At 38.6% G+C, this 15904-nt stretch overlaps 1 long non-coding RNA gene and 1 other non-coding gene across 2 annotated transcripts; both read left to right on the top strand.

The window, feature by feature from the left end:
• The first annotated feature begins 4681 nt into the window (after positions 1-4681).
• On the top strand, positions 4682-8632 carry LOC123627215. Its single transcript, XR_006731185.1, has 3 exons — positions 4682-4719; positions 8196-8310; positions 8473-8632. It is a non-coding gene; the product is annotated as an uncharacterized LOC123627215 (long non-coding RNA).
• Positions 8633-15428: 6796 nt separating this feature from the next.
• Positions 15429-15535, top strand: LOC123627397. The gene has a single exon (XR_006731272.1). It is a non-coding gene; the product is annotated as a U6 spliceosomal RNA (small nuclear RNA).
• Positions 15536-15904: the final 369 nt, after the last annotated feature.

Genomic DNA, 15904 nt, shown 5'->3' on the forward strand with positions numbered 1-15904 from the left:
CGAGACTGTGCTCGAGGCTGGGCACAAACGCTCAGCCGCAGGCCGGGCCGCCGCGCTGTTCGTGGCACCGAGGGACCGAAACAGCTTACGTGCCTCGTGGGGGGTGTCTGAGGAAGCCGTGTCCTGAGTGTCCCATGGTGCTGCACGGGTGGCATGAAGCCTCAGCCCCAGTCACCACGTGAGACTGTGCCACAGTGCACGTGTCGAGTCACGGTATGTCCTCGAGTGAAGAAAGTAAGTGACAAACCCACAGGGGTCACACAATGCCAGTTTTATAAAAATTAAAAAGGACACATGCTATATGTCCTTCAAACTAAATATGGAAAAATATTCTCCAAAATGTGCACCGTGGTGGTGGGATTCTGGGTGGGTTCTTTTATTGATTGCTTTTTCTACATGAACACGTACTGAGGGTGTAAGTTCTAATAGTTATTTTATGTTATTATTATATATTTATTATTTTATATTAACTATTTATTAATATATATTATTATTTATTATATGTTATTTTTTTCAGAGACAGGGTCTCACTCTATTGCCCAGGCTGGAGTTTAGTGGCATCATCATAGCTCACTGCAGCCTCCAACTCCTGGGCTCAAGTGATTCTCCTGCCTCAGCCTCCCAAGTAGCTGGGATTACAGGCACACACGACCATGCTTGGCTAATTTTTAAAAATTTTTTTGAATGGGTGGGGTCTCAATATGTTCCCCACACTGGTCTCAAACTCCTGGCCTCAAGTGACCCTCCCACCTCAGCCTCCCAAAGTGCTGACATTACAGTCAGGAGCCACTGCACCCAGCCTATATATTTTACATATAAAATAATTATGATATTAAGTTATTACAGTAATTTTTGTGAAACCATGGATAAGTAAAAAATTCGTGTTATTTTTGACTGTGAATTCCATATTCAAAACCAATGTAGCACAGACAGCTCGAAATATCAACAAAGTGTTTGGGAAGGATGTGGCTAATGAATGCACAGGTGGTCAATAGTTTGAGAAGTTTCATTCTGGTGATTTTTCATCTTGAAAAGGAGCCACTTGGGAGACCTGAGACCAAGGTGGGTAATGATGAGCTGAAAGCTGTAGTGGAAGTGAATCCATCTCCACCTACACGTGAATTAGCAGCAAGGTTTGATGTTACTATTCCAACAATGTGAGGCATTTGAAACAAATCTGCAAGGTAAATAAGCTGGATAGATGGGTACTGCATGAATTAAATGAACATCAGAAGAGAAGTTGTCTCCAAGCTCACCTTTCTTTGCTGTCACGACATAAAGGTGAATCATTTCTACACCGTATTGCTACGTGTGATGAAAATGGATTCTTGTTGACAATTGCAAGAGTTCGGCACAATGTTTGGATAAAGATGAAGTGCTGAAACACAGTCCAAAACTGAATATTCATCAAAAAATACTAATGGTGTCTATTTGGTGGACCAGCACTGGTATTGTCCACTACAGCTTTGTGAAACCTGGTCAATTGATGACAGCAGATGTCTACTGCAACCAATTGGATGAAATGATGAGGATGAGATTAAGCAGCTGAGATTGGTCAATAGAGACAGGCCAATCCTCTTGCAGGACAATGCTTGACCACATGTTGCACAAACACTGCTCAAACTACAGAGGCTGGACTTGGAAGCTCTCTGTCATCCACCGTATTCACCAGACCTTGCACCCACTGACTACCACTTCTTCCAGGCTTTGGACTACTTCTTGCAAGGAAAAATATTCCATTCTCAACAAACTGTGGAAAACGCCTTTTGGGATTTCATCACCACTCGCTCTCTGGGCTCCTTCACTGCCGGCATAAACCAGCTACTGTTAAGATGGCAAAACTGTGTGGATAGTTCAGGTGCATCCTTTGGTTAATTTTACTGCTTCTTGTTTGAGATACAATAAACTATGCTTTTGATTCAAAATCGGACATTTCATATTTAGTGACTTGATAGTTGTGTTAAAGTCATGAGTGTGTATGTCATGTGTGTATGTGTGTATGTGCAACATGTGTATGTGTGTGGCATGCATGTTTATGTGGTATGCAAGTGTATATTGCTTTGTCTCAGTGTTTGCAAGCATGTGTATTGTGTGTGCATATGCAAGCATATGGGTGCCTGCATGTGCAGTGTGTGCATGCGTGGTGTGTGTGTCCGCATGTGTAGGCATATCATGTGGGGGGTATGTATGTGCATGCCTGTGTGGTGTATGTGCACATGCACACATGGTGTGGCTATGCATGCATGTGTGTGTTCATTGTGTGGGTACATGTGTGTGTATTACACACATCTCTGTGTTGTGTGTGTGTCCATGTGGTACATGTGTATTGTTTTGGGTGTGTGCATGCCTGCACATGTGTATGCATGTGTGAGTATGTGTGTGCATGCCTGTGTGGTGTGTGCATGCATGCATGTGTGTGTGTGTGTGTGTGTGTGTGTGTGCATGTGCTGCTCTGTCTGGGAGGGTACTAGCATCTCCACGTCCATCACTGTCTCACCTGGGCAAACAGTCCTGGTCCCCGAGGCCTATTTCCAGGGCCTGGGTGAGAGTTTGTCCCAGACTTGCTGGCCTGGTTTGTTCTAGAGGGAAAGGGGACGGGGAGGTGGGTTACCTTTAGCTGGGCCCGGGGGTGGAGGGTGGCCTGGGATGCTGGGAGCTGGGAGCTAATTTATAGTTCTGAGAAGGCTGGGCTGCCGATGAGCCAGGAGCAAGAAAACTTGCTTTTCTGTTTATCACCCCAGCTCGGAGGAGCAGAGCATGGAAGGGCCTCAGAAAGCATCCACCTCTACTGTGCAGATGGCGAAGCGGGGGCCCAGAGAGGGCATGAAACTTGGCCCATCATAGAGAGAGCAAGTGACACTGTGGGACATCTAAATATATATATTGTGTGTATATATATATATATATATACACATAAAAAAGGTTTTAAAGTTTTCATTTTAGAATTTTAGTCATGAGGTAGTAAAACATATAAACTCACCAGTTTATAAAAACCAGTTGGATCTAAATCATTTTTTCTGACAAAATGGCATAAGGTTAAGATTTTTTTAAGTAGGCCATCTTATAAAATCTGTGAACCCAATTTTGAGTAAAGCAGTTTGATTCAGTTATCAATATACTGGATTGTACAAACAACAGTTAACTGTGAAAATGTGACTGAAATATGTGAGAAGGCTGAAAACTTATGAGTTTAGAACTCTTATGAGTTCTTCTAACAAGGTCTGACAGTAGTTTCTTGGACTCATTCTTTGTCCTTGAAGATAATAATGTCACCGTTTCCTTTAGTATAGGGAGGGTGTCTTTATAGGAATTTTATACTTTACTTTTTAAAAAAGTATGAATGGAAAAAATATTTCTTAAAAAAAATCTGCTGGTTTTCAAGAGGGTTTATGTTTTTGATAAGCAGTCTGCCAGAATAGCTAAGGATTTTGTAAAAAGAAGAGGTTAGCTAAGGGAACGATTAAGAGGAGGAATTGTAAAAGGGGAAGAAGAAAGTTCCAGAAATAAGAGCCCAAGCTTGCTTTGAGATATTTTGTGGCCAGGCAATCTTTGGGTCTTGACTGATTTTTTTTTTTCAGCTTCAAGGTATCAATGAGATGTGCGTATCTTATTTAGAGTCTACAATTTTATAGCCATGGTCAGCAGAGAGAGACCAAAAAGCCACAGGAGTCTACCCCTGTCAGTTCCCTGTGACCCTTCCTATATGACAAACACCAGGTCAGGGACTTTAACCAGACCCAGGCCCAAATGCCATCACCCAACAATGGGAAAGCTGTCTATTGTTCCAAATCTTGGAGGATCATATTTTATTCTACTTCTCCACTGACAGCCTCTTTTCTCACCACTCATACTGAAAAGTAATTGTCTGCACCAGCTTTAGGTATTCAAAACAGAAACACATTTTCTGATAGAAAGATTTGGAAAAATAGACAGCTTTATTTAGAATCTGTAATTTTATAGCCATGGTCAGCAGAGAGTTCAACTGGCTGGTAACCCACAGGCCCAGGGGTGCCACCCTCAGAGAGCCCGAGGCAGCCCCGGGGTGAGCTCCGCCAGCCCACGTAGGGGCCCGAGTTGCAGCCACACATGCAGGCCACGCGGCAGCAGGGACAGAACAGCCCCGAGTGGCGCGCTCTGGAATGTGTCACCAAGGGGGGGAGGGGGAGGGGGGGCGGTTTCCCGCTGGCGGTTGGGCGCATGCGCAGTGACGGTTCATTCTCGTGCGCACATGCGCAGTTGCTTTAACGGTTCTGGCGGTGCCTGTGGTCGCTTGGCTGTGCTTGGCGCTGCCTGGCCATTTACAGCTGTCAGAAGTTGGAGACCGGGATTTCCCTTGCTGGAGGTCGTGGTCATATCGGGTTGTCCTCACTGCACTGGACTCCCGAGGCGGGGAATAGGCAGGGGTGGGCTGGGGTGGGGTGGGGGGTGAGAGTGGGCTGAGGTTCCCCCGAAGCCGGCAGCCGCCACCATGAGGAAGATCTTCTGCTTCGGGGCAGACAAGGGCGGGCCGCCCTCCGGCCCCTCCAGCCACCATGGCCAGACCAGAGAGGGCCTGGAAGGCGAGGCTGGTGACAGCGCCTTCCTGCAGCCACGGTACCACATCCGGAAGAAGGATCTCGGCCAAATCCACCAAGCTGCCAGCGCCGGTGACGTCGCGAAAGTGGAGCAGATCATTTCTCTGAAGAAAAAGGTCTTGAATGCCAGAGATAGAAAGAAGAGGTAATGGGAGTGGCCATCCCGGGTTGGGGGCCAGGCAGGTGGGGGGGAGACGCCCTTCCCAGACTGGCCGTAGCCCAGGGTCCTGCCGGCGAGGGCGCCCGGCTGTCCTGCCTGCGGGCTCCGCAGCACCTGGGATATGGCACCTGGGAGGGGTCCGGCGCCAAGGCCAGCTTCATGGGCAGCAGCACAAAAACAGGACTTCAGCTGCTTCCCCGTCCACTCATGAATCCCCTTCTAGGACAGCTTCTTGCCAATTTTAGCTACTTAACTAGCACAAGTATACAGGGTGTTTTATTGTTAATGTACACATTTTAAATCATTATGTTATATACCTTATAGAAAGGTACATAGTGAGAGGAATAATAAGTATACTATAAATAATTCTGTGCTAAAACATCTTAACAAGAAGTTCAATATCCATTTCATGCCACTGTACACCTATGAAAATGTGTTCTTTACTCAGGGAACTTAGAAGGAAAATTTGAAGTGGCTGTATGGTACCGTAGTCTTCAATAGGAAGACTCATTTTTCTGAAAATATGAGCTCTTTCTATTTTATCAGTTTTACATGAGCTAAATAAAAGTTATAAGGTTTCCAAATTTTTTAGTTAACACACTCTGTCTCGCTTTTACTATTGTGATGACATGAAGAAAAATTTTGTAATGGAGTAAGACTTGCTCTTCTAGGTATCCAAATGTGCTATGAATTTCCACAAATTAATCATTTATTAGCAGTTGAAGAGATAGATAAATGAATGGAACAGAATAGAAAATCTAGAAACACCCAAATGTATGAAAGAATTTAAAACTTGATGTTGGTGACAAATCAAACAAGATAAAAACTGACGCCTAATGTAAAATTGGGCAAAGTACTTTTTTTGCAGATCTACAAGTGACCTACAAACATAAGAAAAAATATTAAGTGTCCCTGCTAAGAGAAGGATTTTAAGTTAAAAGAGAAATGAGATAACGTTAATCTATCCACAAAGTTTGTCAGAATGAAGACATTAAATACTAATATTAAACATGGAAAATACTTATACTGGTGCTTACAGTTTATGTTGCTGATTTCTTTTCAAATAGACAACTTGGTGGTAACTACATACAAATGAGACTGACGCGCTGCCTGCCTACTGCACTAAGGAGGCAACTGGAACTACACATTTAAAAACTGTATATGCCCTTTACCCATCAATTCCATTATAGTAAAATATCCTCAAGAAATAGAGATCATACAATTTGTTTTTCTCAGCACTTAAAATAATAAGGTTTTAAGAGGAATGCATATGATGGATTTATAAATCAATTAGATTGTGTCCATAGATGGAATAATATGTCACCAGAGAAGGTGGCATAGATACATATGTGTGCTGATATGTAAAGAGTATTTAGGCATATCAAGTAAGAATAAAAGTCAATTTGATCATTATACATATACACACACACTGTGGTCTTGTGTTAGCTTAAAATATGTACACAATGTGATAAAATTTGTTATTTCTGGGCAATTAGTGTGTACGATTTAAAAGTTCTAGTAAAAGTTTGTCATCAAGGATAAAATCCCTGGGAAGAGCAGTAATATGAATCTTGCACAGACAGAAGTAATTTCTTAATTTCTGTGAATTTATTTTAAAATTATTTTGTGGATTGGAATATTCCACCAACTTTTATCCCTTCAGAAGTAAAGGGAATCTTCATCTGTGCTTGAAGATTTTATTACACAGTTTTTTAATGTGCATCTGTTTTGTTATATAATTTATTACTTACATGCAAAAATTTTAGATGAATCATTATAATTTAGGTGTATCATTATGAAAACGAAAAATAGCAAATATAAATGTTACTATTACAAAGGTATTACTTTATAGGGGTTTTCTTTCAAAATATTTAACTCTTGTACTCTGTTTTCTCAATGCATTTATTCATCAAACATACTATGAAGACCTGTTATGTAGCAGACGTATTCTACTAACTTTCAGGACACATCCATCCTTAAAACTTATTTACCTGACCAGGCTGAACAATTTGAGAAATTTGAAATTGGAGGATTAGGACTTAATTTCAGTTAAAGTCATTGTTCACTCCTTTCAGACAAAACCATTTGTGAAGGTAGAAAATTGTAAAAGATGACTTTAACTGCCCTTTTAAAATTTGTAACAGTATTAATTATTAACATTAAACGTTCAAAATATCTGATTCTCACACAGTGTATAAATCTATCTATTGAACAAATGAGGCATACCTATTCATTCGAGTCCTGAGTTTCTTTTGCTCTGAAGTTATTTGAAAATCAAAGTAAAAATTATTTGGTTTTAAAAATTTTGTTATTTCAACCTTCTTTTTCCATAGTACTTTTAAGAACTGAAACTTACATAAATGCCAGTGATATAACTAGAACTTCCATAGACCTATTGTATATGCCCTATTTCACTTAATGTAAGGCAGCATTGATTTTGTGATGTCCAATTATTTTGCTTATCAATGAGATAATTTTTCTGTGCTGCCCATTGTAGTTGAAATAAATCATGAATAAAAGGTGCTGTTCCAGTATCAGTGATGTTAAAATGTGAGAAAATGAGCACCCTAGCATCACTGAAATACAATGTTATCTCTAGTCTTTAAATAAACCACAAAGTAGGTATAATTGCATTATTTTGCTTAATTAAAATGTTATCTTTGTTAAGCAGTAGTAATAATTACATTATGTAACAGTCATTGAGCTGTTATTTGCATTAGGAACTGTTCCACATACTTCATACAGATTCTCATTTGAGCATCACAGTGATGTCCTATGAGATAGCTACTTTTTTTTTTTTGCCTATTTTATTGAAGAGGAAATGGAGGCACAGAAGGGCTAAGTGATACATAATAAGTTTTTTTTTTTTTTTTTTGAGGCAGAGTCTCACTCTGTTGCCCAGGCTAGAGTGCCGTGGCATCAGCCTAGCTCACAGCAACCTCAAACTCCTGGGCTCAAGCAATCCTTCTGCCTCAGCCTCCTGAGTAGCTGGGATTACAGGCATGTGCCACCATGCCCGGCTAATTTTTTCTATATATTTTTAGTTGTCCAGCTAATTTCTTTCCATTTTTAGTAGAGACAGGGTCTCGCTCTTGCTCAAGCTGGTCTCGAACTCCTGAGTTCAAATGATCCACCTGCCTTGGCCTCCCAGAGTGCTAGGATTACAGGCATGAGCCACCGTGCCTGGTCAATAGCTCATAATTGATAGAGCTTAAAGTAGGATGCAAATCCAAGTTGAACTGATACCAAAAGCCAATCTCTTTCTATTAAAATAGGCTGCTCTTTTATTAATCTAGTGAGGAATAGCAGCTAATAAATATTGTACTTTCTTCAGAAGAAAATTAAATATTTGCTTTAAAGGTAGAAGAAAACATGCTGTTTAATATTTATAATTACATGAATCATTGTATATTTTAAGGTAGTGCACTACAATTTCCTAAAAATCTCTCTCACTTTCATAGGACTGCTCTCCATTTGGCCTGTGCCAGTGGCCATCCAGAAGTAGTTACTGTCCTGGTGGACAGAAAATGCAAGCTCAATGTCCCCGACAGTGAAAAAAGGACAGCTCTGATTAAGGTATATAGCAGCCACCTATTGCAGCATGAGACGGATTTCATTTCAATATACACAATAAAAACAAATTTGTTTCATTTAAATGTAACTAGTCGGTGGAATCTTTGGAATGTTTCTTTTGAACTCTTAGAATTTATGATCTATTTCTTGATCTGATACTGATAGGCGGTACAATGCCTGGAAGAGGAGTGTGCCACCATCCTGTTAGAACACGGTGCCGATCCGAATCACAGTGACGTGTATGGCAACACAGCTCTTCACTATGCTGTCTATGGCGACAACCCATCGATCGCAGCAAAGCTCCTTTCACATGGCGCAAATAAAGAAGCCATGAACAAGGTATAGATCAATGAACTGTATTTGAAAAATATCAAACGTTGACATATGTAGCTGTCAATTTTCCATATTTGGAAGCTCAAACATTCCGTGAATGAAAATATTTTGAAATACCTTAATTGTCTTAAAATTTTACTTAAAATGTTTATACATTTAAAGAAGCATTAGAAGATGCAGTTTTTTTTTTATACATTCATGGTTAATATTTGTGAAAACCCTGCATTTGTTAAAGGAAAACTTGTTAACTTTTTTTCAAACAAGTGTTGTTTTTTTTTTTTTGTTTGTTTGTTTTTTCTATTTAGTATAAAACAACCCAGGGGAGCCAAATTTGCCCTGGAAATACACTTTATCTTAAAATTGATAACTAAAGCATTATATAGTAAATGGAATTCTTGCTGCTGCTGCAAGTTCCTTAGAAATGCAATTTATATCAAAGTGACTTATCTCTAATTGGCAAGTCGTAAGAGAGAGAAATGGAAAGGGAAAAAGAGAACAGTCAGAAATATGCTGGCCATTTGGAAATTAGGTAATTTGGGGAAAATACAATGAAGAGTTTTTTGTGTATTTACTTCTCTGTTTGTTCTCAGTTTATATGTTTAGACAAAGTGCTCTTCAGTTTTACGGAAAGTAATTCCTAGTTTGGGAAAGAGTGTTAGGGAGTTGTAAACTTGCCCAGAAATCAGTGTCAGGAGGACTCTGAGGAAAGCAGATTGGCAGTGAATAGGTGGTGAGGATGTGGGAAAGACTTGAGAAGAGGGAAGAATATCCTGCTCTTGCCCAGACAGCCACTTATCCTCCTCTTGCAGAAACAGCCACTTCGACAAGACTCTACTAGAATTTCTTGTTGGGAAGGTGGAAGGTACAAAACTTATAAATAGCAAAATCAAGTTGCATTTTGAGTTTCTTAGTCCCTGTTCTAACCCTGTGCAGCAAGACTAAATGGAGTTTTCAGCAAATGACTCCATCTCTCACTATTTCCTGTTTTGGGCCAGATCTCCAAGTGATAAAGGGCCTTGGCCATGTGAGAGAGACCGGACACTGAAGTGACTGCCTGCTGTGCTAGTGCTCAGCTAGAGCTGTGTCACAGTGACCGGGGAACATTTTTTAACAATCTAGAAGTCTAGGCTCAGCCCTGCAGATTTTAATTTAGTAAATCTAAGAAGGCTTGGATATGTATATTGAAACATTTCCTCAAAGCTGGATGCAGAAGTGTGTGCTTGTTGTCCCAGCTACTCTGGAGGGTTGAGGCAGGAGGATCACTTCAGCCCAGGAGTCTGAGTCCACCTGTGCAACATAGTCAGACCCTCTCTGTAGCCAATAAAAATACTTTTCTTGAGATTCTGATGCATTCCTACTTAACAACCACTGAATAAATAAATATAATATAGAAATTCCCGTGTTTCAAAAACATAAGAAATCTCCAGAAGAATTGGAGTTTGATAGATGCTACTTCCTTCAAATCTCTCCTTTCTAATAATATTAGCCGGACTTTATCTGCCTCTCTCTAGCTCTGTGGTTGAGCAGTTCCAAAGAATATTATTAGCAACATCTATCAGCTTATGGAATAACACCCTTTTCCTGCTGTTTAGCAATCATTCACTGCCAGTCAGAGGGTCTTTAGGAATCTGCTTATGGACAGTCTTTCAATAAGTACTAACGGGCCCTTTCGGGATTTCACATTTCTTTGTTATCATTCAGGTGATTAGTTCAACAAATGTTTACTACAAGCAAGGCGTTCTCAATTAGCACAGTAGCAAATCTTGAATCTTTTATTCAGGTACAGCTGTATTATGGATTATCTCAGTATGTCTGTTAAGTTCATACAGCTTTGACGTAATGAGGATGGCAGTTTTCAACACTTAAAAGCATGAAGTTTCCAAGAACATAGAGAGGAATTCTTTTAATAATTTAGTTTTAGCAGTCTATGAACTAGTTAACCATTTGGGTAACAATCTGGGAAAAATAAACACAAGTAGATAGTAAAGGAATAGATGTTTGAAAAATTCTTGTTGTGGGTATTATAAATCTTAATAGCAATTTTTATTCCATATTGGGGCTTGATATTTTGGTAAAACCTATGACACTAAAGAAAACAAAGATTTCACATGCAAGTACTTGCTTTATACATGATTATTTGGAAACATCATTAGTGAATTTTAGAACATGAGACTATAGTCAAAATGCAGCTCATAAGTAGGTTTACTTTGCCTCGATAAATTGAGTCCGCATGTAACATTTGGGAAACATGCAGGAACCTGGGTTTCAGGCTTCCCTAAAGAGTCAAGCCTATTGTCCCTTGAGCTCATATGTTTGCTGTGCTGTGCAGAATCTTCCCCCTTTATACAAGGTGTATGTTCTCCAGTTTGCTACTGTGCCTATCTAGGTATTTCACAGGCTCAGGACATCTACTTGCCTACCTAAGTATTTGAGAGGACAAAGCTTGTTTTTTAGTATTTTTTGAAATAATTTCGAGGTTTTCAAGACAGTTTATACTTGTTTAGAATGTATGTCATCTATATTATAATATACATTTATCCATTAGTAATATGGTTGAATTTTAGAATATAGAAATTTTTTTTAAAAATCAATTTTTTATTATATATACCATAAAAAATCATCATCCTATTGGAATACCTATAAGCTTTTTAGGTTACCCATGGTGAGAATGCCGAATCCTAACCACTAGACCACCAGGGAACTTTACCCATGGTTATAGTTGGCTAGGCTGTGTGTAATGAAGACAGCATTATATCTTTCTCCTCAGCATAAACTCTATAAAATGCAAATGATTTAATGGCTTCCATTGTGCTAGCAATAATCCATATAGATCAGTATTAGAACTCTAATTGATAAGCCATTATATTTTTATTTCTGATTTATATTTTGCATGAAGTAAAAACCAACTCGAGTACCAATTAAAATAGAAATCAGAATACAAGTGGATTAAAATAAAGCAGATAGGCATTAGCATCCCAGGATCATCAGGATAATTGAGGAAAAAAATCATAGTGAGCCTTCTAATAACTAAGATAAAAATCTGTCACCTTGTCACAGGAGAAACAACATGGACCATGAAATAATGAGTTGAAATTCATTTGAAACCTCTCTCTTTTATTCAGAGCCCATTTCCTTAGTGACCCTTTGGAGAAGGAGTACCTGACATTGGTACCCTGGGGTCCTACACTACTGTTAGAAGAGAATCACATGAGTTTGTATCACCTGGAGGAAACCTCCACATTCACTGGAAAGTTCTTAAAACTGTATCTCTAAAGATTTAATTCTTCACATGTTTACCAAAAAACCTAAATAATAATAATACTTGTCAAATAGAGATCAGGCAAAGCTTGAGAGATTTCTCTAATACTGGACCTATGATGCACAGTTTTGCAGTACTTCTCTAGCCTGGATGGTCATGGAATCTTTCTTTTGGGGTACAGTGTTTAACTTATGGTATCTAAATACTCTTTGGAATATCATTTAAAAAACATTGCTGTAGGTACAATAATTGATATTAATTCAATAAAAATGCTTGAAGCATTTGCTACTACATCTTAAGGTTTGGGAATATGGAGATAAAAAATACAGCCCCTGCCCCCAAGAAGCTCTTGGTTTAGATGGAAAACAATAAAATAAGTACAGCATATCATGGTAAATGTTGTGATAGAAACAAAGATTCTTAGAACCCAGAAACGTTTGAAATGAGTTTTGGAGATGGCAGGAGTTAGCCTGGAGAGGCAGAGGAGGGGAGTTTCTAAGGGAAGGAGCAGAACAGGTGAGTGAGTGGATGAAACTACCTTTCATTTACTTTCTGTATGATACATTTAAGTTCATAGGCTCTTACATCAAATGTTCAGTTCAGTTGAGAAATATGAAATTTTTTGAATGATAAATTGATTTTTCTGTATTACAGGATCACCTCACTCCACTTCTACTTGCTGTAAGTGGAACTAAAGAGGAAATGGTAGAATTTTTGATACAGAAGAATGCAGATATAAATGCAGTAGATAAAATGAACAGGTATAGTATTTAGTGCTTTTTTTAAAAAAATGTGAATGTTATTTTAGGGTAGTAAGAGTCACTCAAGTCAGAATTATTAAATGAATGAGGAGATTAACATAACTGTTGAGAGGATAGAGTGACAAATATCAACACAAATCATCACTTAGATAGAAAAGCAATTATTTGGACTGGGGAACCTAAAGAACAATATGCAGTAGGATTCATCATCTCTTATGATACTGACTGATATTTGTTATTTGTAATCTGATGTTTTTGATCATGTCATCTTATATCACCTAAAGAGGTTTCATATTAGTTTTATTGAAGTGTGGACTTTACCTTTTAGATCACTTTATGACTCAATATTGAACTTCTTAATCCTTTTATAGTATTTTTTTAACTTCTTCTTATAGAATTTTCCTTCAAAAATGCTATATGAAACATAAATAGAAGTTGAAAATCATTTTTTCTTTGGGACCACTCTTTTGCCTTAAGTGCTTTCTTTGAAAAATATTGATGTTAGGTGATCTGTAAAGGATTATTAATTGCTATAACTAGATACTGTAAGTTCATCAGTTGTTTTCCTTTTTCATTTCTAATGTATTTTGATTTTTTCTTTTTAATTGTTATGAGAAAAGGGAGAAAGACCACTTTAAGTGGATAAAATTTTTCTTTAATGAAGACAAGTCATAAGTGGATGATAAAGGGAAGAGACAGCTTTTCATTCACATAAAACCGGGTTTAAATTCTCGCTTTCCCACTTGCTAGGCGTGTGACCTTGGGAACACCACTTCCCACCAAATGTGTATTCTAATATGAGAAGGAGAATAACACTATGCCCTTCCAGGGTGGTTGTGTACAAGTAAGATTATATATAGAACATTGAATTCAGTCCCCAGCACATGCTCATCAACATCATTAACCGAAACTACTATGGCTACTATTTTCACCATTACTACTAATATTATTGTTTAAGCCTGCAGATAGCTCTTACTTAACTGACCCTTAGTTGACTCTGAATTACAGTCTATTATGTCAAAATAGGGAAGACATGGAGCATACTTCATGCAATGCTTTGCTTACTTTAGATAAGTGATCTCAGCAGAGAATGACCAACTTCTACTATGTCATACCTTAATGGGACAAGAAGCTACGTTTTTGTCCCTTCCTTTTAACCTAGGTGGTAATTTCAAAGAGGCACGCTTGAGCACCCAAGATGCTTGTGTCAGTTAGTACATATAAAAGGCTAATTCTATACTGATAGGCAAAATATTCAGCTGGCAATGTATATCAAATTAACATTTTAAATAACTTTATTAAAGTTTCCAAGGGTGAGGTTATCTCTTTGTTATTTTAGAACGGCCCTCATGCTTGCTGAACATCATAACTCACCAAGTATAGTACACCTTCTTGAGGAAGGTATGGATGTTTTTTCTGAAGATATCTCTGCATGGACTGTGAAGGATTATGCCAATACTAGTGGTTTTAATACGTAAGTATTTACATTAAAAAACTAGTGAACACTAAATCAAGGTTTAAAATAATTTCAAATTTTGTATCTTATACATCAGGTGAGATTTCATAGTGTGTTTCAGGTAGTGTTGGAATGGCAGTGAATTAGTCGAATTCATCAGCCAGAAATCAAACAAAAGGCTAAACGAGTTAGAAGTAGTAATGGGTACAGAATTCATCATCTCGAGACTTTCAAGAAACCTTTATCATCAGGGATGGTATCAGCATCACCCATTTCATTTGAAGAATAACTCTTGTGCATGGGATAATATGCCACATGTTTGATCCTTCTAATTAGTTATTTGGGTCTTGAAATGTCTACTTAACAGAAAATGTTGTAGTGTCTTCTGGGGGCTATTTCCTATAGCCTCCTCCTTGAACTTTTCAGGAAATGGAATGGTTCTCTAAATGCAAAGAAGACAGTTGTTTTTACAAGTCTGAGAGAGGGGAATGAAAGAACACTTCAATCATTCTGTTGTTTCATTTATTCTGTTATTCCATTTGACACTGGTCTTGCTGTCTGGAAAGGATTGACCTTTGCAACCAGGATGCCCTTACAGATTCAGATCCCTCAGTCTTCATATGGTGATCCATATTTAGACTTCAAGGCTACATACACATTTTTTGAGTTCGTGCACATATGCTCAACCATTGTTCCTAAATGACCAGTACCCTGCTCTGGCAGCTGGGCCTCCTAGCTATAGCCACACACATAGTGAGCAAAATGGCCCTCCCTCCACACTCAAAACCTTATGTGGAGCCCTCATCTCAGCCTAGACTTAGCCTAGGTCTTTATGGTAAGTTATCCTTTGATGCCCCTGATTGTCTTCCCTCTAGCAAATAGTTGGGATTGTTCTAAACTGTCAGAGAGTTTCAAATATCATTGTAGGAAGACATTAGAACTTCCTTTTTTCTTTGCTACCAATTTGTATGCCAAGGCTCCTTTTGCCTGTGTTTAGTGCCTTTTTTTTAAGTATTGGAAAGTCACATTTCATCCTTCTGCAGAGTAATGGTCACTAACTTGTATCTGGTCTCTCAAGTGATGTGTTTTCCATAATAATGAAAATATCCCAAGCTACTTGGACCTGTACCTGAGGTTTCTTAAATTCTTTCAAATTCTACCTCTTAGGGAAACCATTCATCAGAATTCTCTGAGCTAAAGGTAGGTTAATTGTTTGGCTCTTCTGTTAATACAATACATACATACAGGAGGTTGATTGGATTTAACAGGGCCAAACCTCATCCCTGACTCATCAGTGTCCATATAGGGCTTTGTGCTTGCTTCATCAGCACATATATGAAAATTGAAAGAATATAGAGAAGATTACCATGGTCCGTGCCCAAGGATGACATGAAAATTTATGAAGCATTCCATATTCTGTGCAGTCCTGTGAACATCATTTGACTATTTGCTGACTAGCTCTGAGGAAACAGTGTATGTCAAAGCAAAACAGGTGTGACCTAATATTAAGATTGTGAGTTTCACTAACAAGAAATTTGTGTAAAGTGATGTATGAAATGACAGTGGAGTTGAGTGTTGAGCAACATGTATAATGTCATATGCAAATATGTTGTTGGTACTGGTCTCAGACATGAGAAAATATGAACCAGAATCTCCTTCATTGAATCTAGTAAAAATAAAAGCAAGGTTTTGCCTTCCCCATCACTTGGAGAGAACATGGAGATTAAGCATCTTGCTAACGAAGATCTGCTGGTTCAGAGTTTGAGTAGGTAGAGAAGGAATAGTAGC

Source organism: Lemur catta, chromosome 24 (genome assembly GCF_020740605.2).
Source record: "Lemur catta isolate mLemCat1 chromosome 24, mLemCat1.pri, whole genome shotgun sequence".
NCBI classification, from domain to species: Eukaryota; Metazoa; Chordata; class Mammalia; order Primates; family Lemuridae; genus Lemur; species Lemur catta.